Source organism: Pseudonaja textilis, chromosome 3 (genome assembly GCF_049901715.1).
Source record: "Pseudonaja textilis isolate UNSWEBS1 chromosome 3, rPseTex1.2, whole genome shotgun sequence".
Classification (NCBI taxonomy): domain Eukaryota; kingdom Metazoa; phylum Chordata; class Lepidosauria; order Squamata; family Elapidae; genus Pseudonaja; species Pseudonaja textilis.
The window spans coordinates 79,816,593-79,829,984 of NC_141992.1; the positions used below are offsets into that span (position 1 = coordinate 79,816,593).

Here is a 13,392-nt window from a genome sequence, read left to right on the forward strand (position 1 = left end):
ACAAAATATATATTGTATGGGCTATATTGGTAAACGACAAAGGTTGCTTGCTTGGTTGCTTGATTTATGATTGGTTGACTGACTGATTCAGTCCTAAAAAGGCAATTTTGTAAGGTTCTACTTTTTCCTGTTAATAAAAGACCTACTATCTTATCTGTTTGTATCATAAAACAATTTAAATGAAACGTAGTCTGGAGGCCAGTTTGCATCCATTCTGCAACTGAGCCATGGCTACATTTGTGTGAATCTGTTATTTGTAATAGAAAATGTCAACCAATAGGTGTTTTTCACCAATATTTGCAGTCAGCTTCTGCTAAGTTTTCTTATGCACTGAACTTCCACTCATTAGGATACAATAAATCTTTTCACTACACAAAATAAAATAAATTAGGTTATTATTATTAATTTTCCCTATTATCCATGTTTTTGTAAATAATGCAAAAAATGTCCTTGGATAGATAAGCCCTGACTATGTATATTTATGGTAGTGTGGCTGTATTTCAGTCCTAATGTGAATGGCAGTGACCATGGAGACAAGTTAGTAAACTGGCAGGAGGAGGTATTCACAACCCCCAAGTAATTAGAAGCTGATTGAAACTGGTTTTTTCTCTTCTCATTAACTATGAAATGGTTAAATGGTACACAAGAGTGAGGCATGAGAGAGAAATTTTATATATTTTGCATCAAATTTGGAGACGGCAAGGGCATCATTTAAACTACAAGTTGGGGAGACATATGAATACTTGAAAGTACTTTAATTCAATTTTAGGCATTTTTTCGGTTAAAGTGCACTGCCTGCACAAGGGGAGAAATGTATTTTTGTTTATTTATAAATTTGTGTTTCTATTTAAGATAAATGCCTTATTTCCTGAAATGGCAGTGATAAAAATTTTAATCGGATTAGCTGGGTTTTTTTTTTTAAAAAAACCTCTTTTTGTAATGCATTGAAAGATACAATAGTTCACCCTATAAATGTGCATCAGTGGTAGCCATAGGAGAGAACAACATGGACCTTTATTCTGATAGTAAGAGTCCATTAGACGATACTTGGTCAAGAGCTTTAGATAGTATTTTCTATGGAGCATCACTTTGTCTATGCCATGAAATCATATTACCTATCTTTAACAATACTGTATTTTAACAATAAACATAACATCTGTGGCTCAGGCACAGTCTTGCTTCAAAGAAGCGATGGAGACTTAGGTAATTAATATGATATTTCTTGGATTCATGAAAAATCAAGTATTTTTAGAACTGGGTCAAAAGAGGAAATGACTGGTGAGCTCAAATAATAATAATAAAATAAAAATAGAATTCAATGAATAAATAAATAAAAATAATGATAATCTACTCTAAGACTGTCCTATTACATAAATGGTAGCTCAAATGTATTAACCTACTTATTTAACAATATTTGCCCTATCAATTGCAACTTGAGAGGAAAAAACCACCAAAGCAGAATAACAAAATAACCCCCAGCATAAAAAGCAACACAATTATTTATTTTATTTATTTATTTTATTTATTTATTTTGTCAAACGATTATTAGATAACAGGTATAAGTATAAACATGGTTATAAATAGATGAAATGGATACGAATAAGAAAAAAGGAAATAATAGGACAGGGGTGGTAGGCACATTTATGTGCTTATGCACGCCCCCTTCAGACCTCTTTGGAAAGGGTTGAGGTCAATAGTAGACAGTCTAAGGTTAAAGTTTTTGGGGTTTGGGGAAGAAACCACAGAGTCAGGTAGAGTATTCCAGACATTGACTACTCTGTTGCTGAAGTCGTACTTCCTGAAATCAAGTTTGGTGCAGTTTATTTTGAGTTTGTATCTATTGTTTGCTCTTGTATTGTTTTGGTTGAAGTTGAAGTATTCATTGACAGGTAGGTCATTTCAATATATAATTTTATGTACTATACTTAGATCAAACCGAAGGCAGCGTAGTTCTAGGTTGTCTAGGTCTAAAATTTCAAGTCTGATGGCATAAGGTATTCTACTATGAGTAGAGGAGTGGAGGACTCTTCTTGTAAAATGTTTCTGGACTTTCTCAATTGTATTAATATCAGATATGTAATGCGGGTTCCAGATTAATGAGCTGTATTCAAGTATTGGTCTAGCAAATGTTTTATATGCTCTAGTAGTAGAGTGATATTACCAGAGAAAAAGCTACACAGGATTAGGTTAACAACTCTTAATGCCTTTTTGGCTATGTAGTTACAGTGGGCTCTAGCAGATCATTATTATTTATGCGCAACTGAACATTCACAATCAGTCTGTGTGAGCCAAATGGATATTAGAATAGTGTGGTTCTGTGAAATATGATAAGGAAAGAGATCCAATAGACTTTCCAAAAGAAATGTGTTACAAAGAGTATAGTCTGTTGCAAGGTACCTATCAACCTTACGTATAATCTTAATATACACACACCTACCCTAAAAATCCAAAGACCAAAATGAATACAGATGAACAGTGAAAGCAACATAATGAAATTTTGGGAAAGGTAGAAGTATTGTAAGTAAATAAAGATTTACTAAAGGTTCACACCTTACTTGGACTCTTTTCTGCACCTTCCAAAGAGTTTGGAAACCCTATTTTATGGCAAAGAAAGCCTTCTGCACTTCTTAAGGAGTGGGATTTTCAACAGATTGCCTCCAGATATTTTACAATGTATTTTGCTTTGATATATTGTATTCTGTGAAGTTTTAGAGTGTCAAAATAGGGCATTTCTTAATGTATGTCATATAGTAGGGGTGGAGAAAGGAATGAAAATAAAGAATTAAAAACAGATTCATGTTGTTTGCAGCCTAATCCTGTTATCTTTTTATTTCTGCCATTTGCTACTGAACTGATTAGCAAAAAATAAGCATCAACAAGTGGGAGACATTTTGATATAGGATACTAAAGATAATATAGGTAATAGAAGCCAATTGAACAGATTATGGTATAATAAATCTCTCCTAGCCCTCTAGGTCATATACTCATTTCTCTGGATTAAAACTATTAACAAATTTTAAATTATAACCACAATAAACAGTTATTAGTTTAAAAAAAATAAGGAAATCATTTTCAATATAGTAAAGCATATATTATACTATAATTATTATAATATTGTTTGTGTGTTGTATTACCTCAGAAAAGGTTTGCTAACTAGCTTAAGCAAAACCATTAGCAGCGATATCTTTCATTTGTTGATTTTGCAAACGTAGATGTCCATCTGCTTTTTCAATTAAAAAGTTGGAATATCAATTTAAAAAGTCTCCCTACAAAACTCATCAACCATTTCTTTATCAATATCAAAAGCCTAATGCTCTCTCATAAAATGAAGTTTTTAGTTAAAGGACAAGTTTGTATTATACTAGGCACACACACATTCTTTCATTTAATTTGAATGTTCTGAGGTCTTTATGGTCTACATTCTTATCTTCAGTGTTTCTTGATGCTACCTTTGTATGATAAAAACCTTGGCTTTACTCTAGAAATATTAACCAGTTTAAATCATTCGGTACATTTTCCTTTGATCAGAGCCTTTTGAAAACATGTAACCTATGCAAAGCTGTGGATTTTAACTTGACTGATATTGGGTTAAAAGATGCAGATCACTTGAGAAAGATAGACATCGACAATAACTCCCTAAATAGGCTAGACTAGAGTTAGGAGACTGGTCCAAAGTAACCAAGTAGATTTCATAACTGAATGGAGATTCCAGTCCCAATTTCCAGCAAGTTAAGTGATCATACGAATTGGAGTGGTGACTGAAGTAAATCATCTCCCTAAAAATAAAGTAATCTGGGTGTTATTTGAAGAATGCTCTATTTTATGTAACTGTTTTTTTCATATATATGCTGTTGTAGCATCAGGCTTCATCGTAGGGAAATAGCATTCATATTGCTACACAAAAATACTTTATTCTTAAATTTGTTGCAGGATTTTAGAAGTTTCATGTCCTGGTTTAAGAAGATTCAATCCATGGTTTACAGAGAGTTCAAACAAGCCTAAACCATGTTGATGCAGATTTGCTAACTGCTTACCTCTGAATGAAAGAGAAAGTAGTAAATCATTTACTACAAGAAAAGATTAGGAAGGAACATTGGTGAACCATGGTTATGTTTACAGGTAGTGTGACTGTAGATAAACTCTATGGCTCCTTTGTCCCATTCTTGGAAATTTCACTGCATCCTTGCAAAAATATCTGTGTCATATGTTCTCTTATACCACTCCCACTGAGTCCCAATTGTTTTTTATATAGGTGAAATGAGTTCTGGGGAATCTCATCCAGGGCAACCATAACCTTTTTAAATTCTGGCAAATCTCACTGAAATTCTACCCTCCAAGTTGCCAGTTCTAGATTATTATATAGCTTTGGAACAACCTTATGACTCCATGTAAAATTTTAAAATTCTTTATATAAAGAAAATGGGACAATCATGTTAAGGTAGTCAGTGTCTACTTTTATTCAGCTGAATAACATTTTTGTTTAAAAAAATGCATTGCTGGTTTCCTTGTTTATAATAGGCATCTTCCTCCTGATTCCTCAACTCAATCTGCAATATTTAAAACAAACACTTTAAGGAACTTCTTTTAGCAATCTCGTTTATTATAGAACCTAGTTCAAGGACTGTAAAATCCTTCCTATAAATTTTAATCATATCAAGCTGTCTTGAGAACTTTACAACAGTAAAGCAGGATATTGTACTATTTTATTATTATTACAAATAAAAAAACAATAGTACTGGGAAAATAAAATAGGACCTGTAAAAGCATCTAGGTGATAATTTGTGATGTTTAATATTTATATTTCAACTGCTTTTCTGATAAAAAAAATGTTTAAGAGCTCTTGTTTTTCCATTTCTACTGTTGAGGTACTATTGGTACTATCTTTGCTTTCTTTTGCCACAGTCTTTCTACTTCTGTTTGCAGGGCTTTATATTCTATTTTTCTGTTTCTAGGTACTTCAACTGTCTTTTCAATTCTGACTTTATATGCATTTGTTCTTAAAACTTGATCTTGTACAGCCACAATTAGTCCCTCCATTTCTTTCTTCAACTTTCCTGTTCTGTTGTTCTTGTTATAAACATTAAACCAGTAATGGCCCATGTGGATAATAAATAAGGTGCTAGACTAGCACTGGGGAAGGTCTATCCTCAGACATGGAAATCTACATAAAGTTAGGCTAGTCATTCACTCTGAGCACAAGCTACTTTACACAGTTGCTGCTATGAGGGAAAATGAAAATATTCCCCATCGCTCCTGAAGGAAAGACAAAGTAGAAATAACGAATGAATGAATGAATGAATGAATGAATGAATGAATGATAAAATACTGATAGCCATGATAATATGGAAAACCATATGAAATAATAAATGTCAGCAAAAAGTGTTACTTTAAACCACAAAAGGTATGTTTGCTTTTGATGTGTAACTCTTGTTCCTAGTATCTTGATCTTAATTACTCAGTTTGAATTTTCTATGGCTATGAAAAAGGGAACATTTTCTTTTAATGGGAAACGTAAGACTAATTCACACATTTAAAAAATCTTCACATAATGCACACTAGTTTTTTCCAGAGAATACACATCATTACTATACATTACATTTATGTTTGTCTGTGTTTCTTTGTGTCTTTATGTGTGTGTGTAAATCTCCAAAACCTTTCAGCTACATTAAATGTGGGCAGTGCATTAGAGAAGTAGGGTAAATTAGAATTTGATAAGGAATATAAATTTTCATCCATTTTCTGTCGTCACTGACATTTTTGCAGACTAATGATATTCCGTTGTCTCTGTTATGAGGGCTAATACATGACACTTGCTAAGGAACTGAATAAGAATGAGAAGAACGCACTATTGATATTTTGGTTGTGAATAGCCTGAGTAGAAGTGGCAGCAATTTCCTTTCTCAGTTTTCTAGGTTATCTTTTTTTCAGTCTTCTAGGTTATTACAGTTTATTATATCTGTGGAGCAATATTTCCCTTCCTGCTATGATGACACTCTTTTTTTACTTCAGCAGGTTGCTGAGCATATAAATATGCATGCCTATTTCCAAATAACCACTTTAGGCAATCCCCAAGGCCTGAACATGTTTCCCTTTCTTATTTATTTTGGATAACTACGTTGACATCTTGTGTAAAGTGGATTAAAAGACTGGTGTTAATAATAAAGCATCTTCTAAATTCCCATTCATTACCAAAAAAAAAAAAAAAACCCACCAACCCTCCAGAATGCCATCTGTCTATTCATTTGTGTCCATGCTTTGTGTTTTCAATCGGTTTTACCTACTTTGGTGCAAGAATTTGCTACACCTGAAAACAATGCTATACAGTACATCATTGCTAAGATATTTGTAAATTGGTCAGTCCAGTTTTGACAGAAAATGCTTAGTTTTCTTATCTCCAAGATAAACCATCTGGGCATTTATTATGGTATGTTTTTAATATATGCCAGCTGGTACTTATTTGAATTACTGAAAAGTACTTTCTCACTGGGGCTTCTTAATTCTTTTAAGCTGGCATGCTGATGTAGCCACTGTCCTAATACCATCCTCCTAATGGTGTGGAAATTTTAATTCTTGAAGTCGTTCTTACAGCGGAAATGATTACGGGTGTTTGGCAACTGGTCATACATAGGATATAAAGCACCCTTTCTGAGACCATCATTCATTTGAACCATCATAAAGTGAATAGCTATAAGTCAAGGAATAGCTCTACTCAGTTGATTCCTTCTGTTTTTATAATTACCTAAAACAGGAGCTTTTGCATGATTTCTTCTCCAACTTCCCATTCTTCTATTTATATATTTGTTTGATACAATGAATTGCTGATTCATGATCCCTGGAGAATAAATAATTAGGATCAATGCCAATCTGACTAATCTTTTGAGTCACCTGTTTGAACCACACACAGTGTCTATAAAGGATTCATTTGGGATTTCCTGAAGCAACCCTTCCTTGTTTTTAAAAGCATATATGTGTAACTAAAATTTAATACTGCTTAATGTTATCAAATGGCAGTAGCCAAGAATTAACAGCCAAAGTCAAAATAAGTTTACTTAAAAAATTTAGAATTAATTATAAATATATTCTTTAGCTCTCTAAATGTTTCAGTAACTTATATTTTAGTAAGCATAAAATAGTCTTTTCAAAAGCCGATATAAATATGCTATACAGTATATTTTTTAAAAAATCCCATCTCTCGAAGATTTTGTCCCTGTAATGGTACTGATCTGGGAATTTTATTGCAGTGTGAATTTTATAGGAGTCTTTTGGAGGAAGTTATCTGGCTATCTTAGCTATTTTAAAATCTAAACCAGGAAGAGGTACTGGAGTATGTAAAAAAAAAAGAATACTTGCAGATGAAAATCCTAAAATGGTGGCAACAGCCAGATTTTTAACTATTGCTATAAAAGCAAGACTCTCAGTAACAAATCAGTAAGCTGAGGTTTTATGCATATTCTGTAACATTTGTTAAATATTTTACTTATTAGAATGTTTTATTTAATGTCAAGTTTAAATTATGCTTGTAACTTGCTTTTGGGCCTTTGGGGTATAAATAAAATTGATATTTCATTTGCTTTCATGGCCTACCATTCACCTCTTTCCAATGTGCAGCAACCCATGCTATATTCTTTCTACTGTAGTTTCCTTTTATTTGGCAAACAAGTTAAATCTCCAATTTTATTTTTTCTACCTTTGTAGTACAGTAAAGAGTGTATCAATTTGTGTGTACGGGTCAAAACTGTAGAGGAAAATGTTTGTTCATTCTACTTAGGAATTATTCCCCACTTGTTTAAGCATACCATAACTGTAGAAAAGGTCATTTGGTCCTATATGTTTGATTCTGCTTGTGAATGGAAAGATACACAGTGATGTATATGAAAAGGAAAGGGGATTAAAATGTCATACTTTCTTAAGAATATTGCATAGCCTATACATATTTCATATATAGTATATATGAAATGCGTATAAGCTATGCAACATTGTTAAAATGTCTAAGCTAAGCAAATTGTCACATATGACATATGACTTACAGTTAGAGAGATTCTTTCCTTTCTAAAGTGGCCCCTGTCAGGATATTCATAAGTGAGCAATGAAAATTGCAAGGATGCAGCTGCTTTCAGAACGCCAATGCAGCTGTAATGAATATTTCACGAAAGCTGCATGTGCAAGAGAGATCTCCATTTTTATTAGCTGGAAATTTGCAGACCTAGGTTGTTGGAGGTTTATTATTCATGCAAATACACCGTATGCCCTGTAGATGCACGCAGTATGTGTCTTTGAATGTTTATGATTAATTATTAAAGCATTTTTTAAAAAATCCAGAATTAAAAAACACTGAACTTTTGCTAAACAGAAGACTCAGACCAACAGCACTGCATAAAAGATTCTTAAACATTATGGTTAGCCAGTGCTATTTTTGAGTGGATATCACACATTGCCTTACTCAGAAACTTGATTTCTGCAAATTATTACTGTATGCATACAGAGTTATAATAAATGAATAACATAGATGATAAATTCAAGGTCACTCATACTCCGTTATTTCAAAGAATGGTACCGTACATGCTGTTGCTGCTGCAGTTGCTGTGTCTTTGTTGTCAGCAATAACATTGTTATACCATTATTCCTGCAAGGAATTCTGTCTTATTTTGCCCTCATAATAAGCTTGTGAGAAAGAGTACCTAATGAGTTAACCCCAAAGTCTAATGGTAGATCAGAAATTTAATCTCAGTTTCTTCAATCCACCACTGAATTTAGTGCACTGCCGTGCTTCTTATTGAAATATTAACTAGAAAACAGATAAAGAGGAAATGAATTTACTTAGTTGTTTAAGTGAATGTTCAAATTGTTCAGGATTTAAGCAAAGGTCTTTTCTTTTTGAGGTACTTAATTAGTAACTGTAAAGTCATGGAATGTATCAAGAATGATAAGAAAGAGATAAACTAGCACAAATGTTTCTAGACAGATCTTTTCTTATCTTCCGCCTTGCCCGGGACATTTTCTCATGCTGAATTTGTGATGTTTCAAATCAACCTTACATGTTCACATCATATGTCAGCTGTTTATCAGCTGAGCCCACTTTACCTGTTCAACAATGGTTCAACCAGGAAACACATGGAATCCATTTTATCCCCCAGAGGAAGTTCAATAAGTATTCTAAAGTTTGAGAGTGAATCAGCTTCCCATTAGTGGGTTATCTAGCCCCACTTGATAATCTTGCCTCCCAGTGTAGAGAACCACAAAGGTAACCTTGGAGAAACTGCAATCGCAATTAGAAAAACATGATTGAATTCCAGGATGAGGGGAGGGGAGGAAGCACTCGAAAGAAGCTCAGACTAACATGACCTTAATTGTCCTTAATGGAATAATGGAATAACAGAGTTGGAAGGGATCTTGGAGGTCTTTAGTCCAACCCTTTACTCAGGCAGGAAACCCTATAACATTTCAGACAAATAGTTGTCCAATATCTTCCTAATGTTGGGGAGCACCCACAACTTTTGGAAGCAAGTCATTCCATTGATTAATTGTTCTAACTGTCAGGAAATTTCTCCTTAGTTATTGGCTGGTTCTCTCCTTGATTAGTTTCCATCTATTACTTCTTGTCCTGTCTTCAGATGCTTTGAAGAATAGGTTAAACCCCTCTTCCTTATGTTGTCGATGTTAGGGTTCTGTTACTTCAGCCTATATCAGTAAATGTCGGCCTTCCCAGATAGACCTGACAGGAAACACAACTAGATGAGCTAGTTCTACTTTATTGTAAGACTACCTTGACAGAATCTTGCAAGTTTTGAAAATACGAATCTCCTATTGTCTCCTTTTACAGCCTGATAAGCTAGGGAGGTTCCTTTCTCTGCCTCTTATGCAGCTGCAGGTTCTAACCCCTCCTTATCTCATCATTCCCTGGGCAGCATCTCTCTCCTCCTCATCTCTCAAGGTCATTCTCACATATCATTATGATAAAATAAGTTTTCATTCATTCTTGTGGAGTTTGTTTCGTGAGATGACCTACTTTGAAAGATTCACCCAGCTCGTGGATTTCCCCCTCCCACTTCCGACAGAGAACAGGTCACTATAGCTTCATGCTTCCTTTCTGTTTTATAAAAAAATGAACAGGAGAATGGTGTTTTGATGTAATGTAATCTTGGTGACTTGACAATCCAGAATGTAAATTCTCAGATAACTTCACACACATATGCTATATTAGTTAAATGCCTTCCTGCCTACTAGTGTTCATCTGGAAGATGCACTAATTGCCTTATGTGACATTTTCTATGTTGTTTGAGATTAGACATTCTGATGTAATATTAAGGCATCAGACGACAAACCATAAGGTCATGAGTTCTAGTCCCATCTTAGGTAAGAAGACAGCTGGGTGACTGGTGGAAAAGGAGTGGCAGAATCTGGAGGCATATTTAAAAGAGGGATCAGCCTAGAATCGCTATGTAGCCACAGCCAAACTAAGTCCAGCCCCCCTTGAATTCTGTGGATCCTTCTCTAACTCCAAGCAGATTCTAAACATTAGTTGAGAATATTCCTGTACATAGACTCTTTAGCAATAAAACAGTTTAATTGAACCTTCACTTGTGGATCTAGTCTTTCATGACTTTGGGTCAGTCACAGGAAGGAGACAATGGCAAACCACTTCTGAAATTTTGCCAAGAAAACACCAGGACTCAACAATGATTTGGGACTTAATAAGCAGGGTGCTTATTAAGACCACCCTATGAAGACTCACAGGACCTGTCACCCTCCCCTTAAAAGTAGAGGAGATTTTTCATGAAAATAAATGACCCCTACTTGCACAACTGGAGAAAGAAAGGAAAAATCTAACAGGGCAACGAGTGCTTATGGAATTGATCCACCAATCAGGAACTTAAAACACCCATTTACTAATGAGCTGGCAATTGCTATAATTTGTTTCAGGTCATCTAAGCTGCTACTGTTTTCTCTCTTTTATTCGTTGTTTGGAATTATTTTTCTCCTTTTCAGCTACCATGAAAAGAGGACAAGCAGCACTGGCTTCATTTGAATTTTCTGTGGAAATATAGAAATATATATACATATATTTCTGTGTAGCTTTGTGAAAAGGTCCTGCACCCCTTACAGTTTACAGTTTACGGTTTATGACATTTTTTGGATAGACCATTGATTTTATGATATTTTATGCTATCTGCTATGCAAATATTGTTATATTTAAATAAATACTAGTGGTTTTTAAGTGAAAAGCATAAGCTTTTTGCAATTTGGTGCTGTTTGGATAGGGATTGTGAATTTTCTTGCATGCTTACAATGCATGCTTACAATGTCTATGAAAACAGATTAACTGATGCATATCCAGTGGCATATGTGTTGCAATTACTAAGGCCGATGCTAGTGTTTTGTTAACATTTTTATTGTTTTGTGGCCCTGAATAGGACTGTTTAGGTAACCAAACATGGTTACTAATATGAAATTGACCAGCTCTTATTGCTTATCACCAGGCGGCATTGCTTCAGCATAGACTGTATAAGCCTTTGCATGTGATCTTTGGTGACAATGTGGTGCCAGGCTGCAATAATGGATTCAGTCAGCTCCTGCTTGGTTTTCGGATGCTTCTTGCTTATTTTGTAACCAATCTTGGCCTACAAGTTCTCAACTGGGTTCAATTCCGGGCTCTGAGCTGGCTAATTCATGAATCGAACACCATGCTTCTTCATTCACTGCTGGACTGACTTGGCTTGATGGAAGTAAAAGTCCTTTCCTACAAGTTGCTGAGTCTGAAGCATGGTCTTTTCTAGGACTTCAACATACTGCTTGAAATTCATGATTCCCTGCACGATTTGCATCTGACCAATACCAGAAGTAGTGATACAACCCCAGATCATCCCGTGCAATGGATGCTTCACAGATAGATTCAGGCAGTACGGCCTAAATTCTTCAGCTGGAAATCTTCTGAGATACTTATTGCACTGATTCCCAGTCAAGTAGAAATTGCTCTCGTCACTGAAGATAACCTTGGCCCACTGTTCGTTGGTCCACTTGGCATACTTCTTGACCCATGCACATTGACGAGAGCGGTGAGCATCTGTGAGCAAAGGTTTACTTTGAGCACTGCAGCCTTTGAGCCCTCTGGCAAGCAGTCTGTGACACACTGTGCTTGTGCACACTTTTACATCACATGTTTCACCCCAAATTCTTGTAATTGAGGTGAGGTGAGCTTCCTATCAGCCATCAAAATGCGTTGCAGAGCCCGATCTTGCCGTTTTGTCGACTTTCTTGGTCTTCCAGAGCTGAGCTTGCCATCAACTGAACCAGTTATTTGATATTTTTCAACCACTCTGCTGACTGGTGCCATGGCGTTTCACTCTCTTGGCTATTTCTGTACAGGAGTAACCCTCTTCATGAAGCACAGTGATGCGATGCCGCTGCTCAGTACTAGTGAAAGCGAAGGCCTTCATCCTTGCCCGCAGCCAGAGCTAAATTAAATTTGTCGATGCTTTTCATGCCTATTTATAGACAGAGAGTATGACAACATTGATTGGCTCATAGATTTAGCCCCTGTGCATTTTGATTGGTCAACCCAAGCTCACTGCTGATTGGCTGCTTTCGATCCTAATATTCTTGAAAATTCAACACACACGCACACACACACACAATGTATGTATATGTGTCTGTGTATGTATGTATATATTTTAATTTTTCCATCAAGTTGTCTAATACATATATAATATCAGTTATTACACATAATTCTATAGTTTATAATTTTGTTTCATGTATCTATGATAGTAGAAACTTTCTGAAACTGTAGACATTAACACCAAATATATGTAAATGTGTCAAACTAAGTCTATGTAAATAAGGAAAAAAAAAACCCTCCAAACACCCTAATATAAATTGGAAAATAATCTGCTTCAATTTTATGATTTGAATTTATGTAGAAAATTCATTCCACTCAACCATTCAGACTGGACAATCTGATCCAGTCCACAGTATTTCCACAACAATATTAGAAACATTGGAACACATAGACATTTTTACTAGTGCAAATGCACTTTTTATACTTTTTAAACTTTGTCCTCCTCTAGAAACCAAAATCTCTAGCACGGTTTTTGATTTAGTAGTAAAACTGAAAAGGAATTTGTGACAGTGTTTAATTTCTAAAAAGAGATTTGTCAGGGGATGGGGAACTGGACAATTGCCATCCTCTTCTATAATTTTTTCCTTTTCGTATTAGTCCATGCATTTGTGAGAGAGAAAAAATAAGGCAGCTCTTAACTCACTGAAAAAAGAGAATTTATTTTACTATATTGTTGGCAAAATAATTTTGCACTTCTAGGAATCAACAGGACACCTAGAAAAGATAGATTTCTCTCAGAATTATGCTAGTATGTTTGTTGACTAGTGGCCCAGTCTCAG

At 34.9% G+C, this 13,392-nt stretch overlaps 1 protein-coding gene across 4 annotated transcripts in view; it reads left to right on the top strand.

The window, feature by feature from the left end:
* The window catches only part of DPYD (dihydropyrimidine dehydrogenase), a 641,531-nt gene that overhangs the window by 455,730 nt on the left and 172,409 nt on the right, over window positions 1–13,392 (top strand). The window lies entirely within an intron of this gene.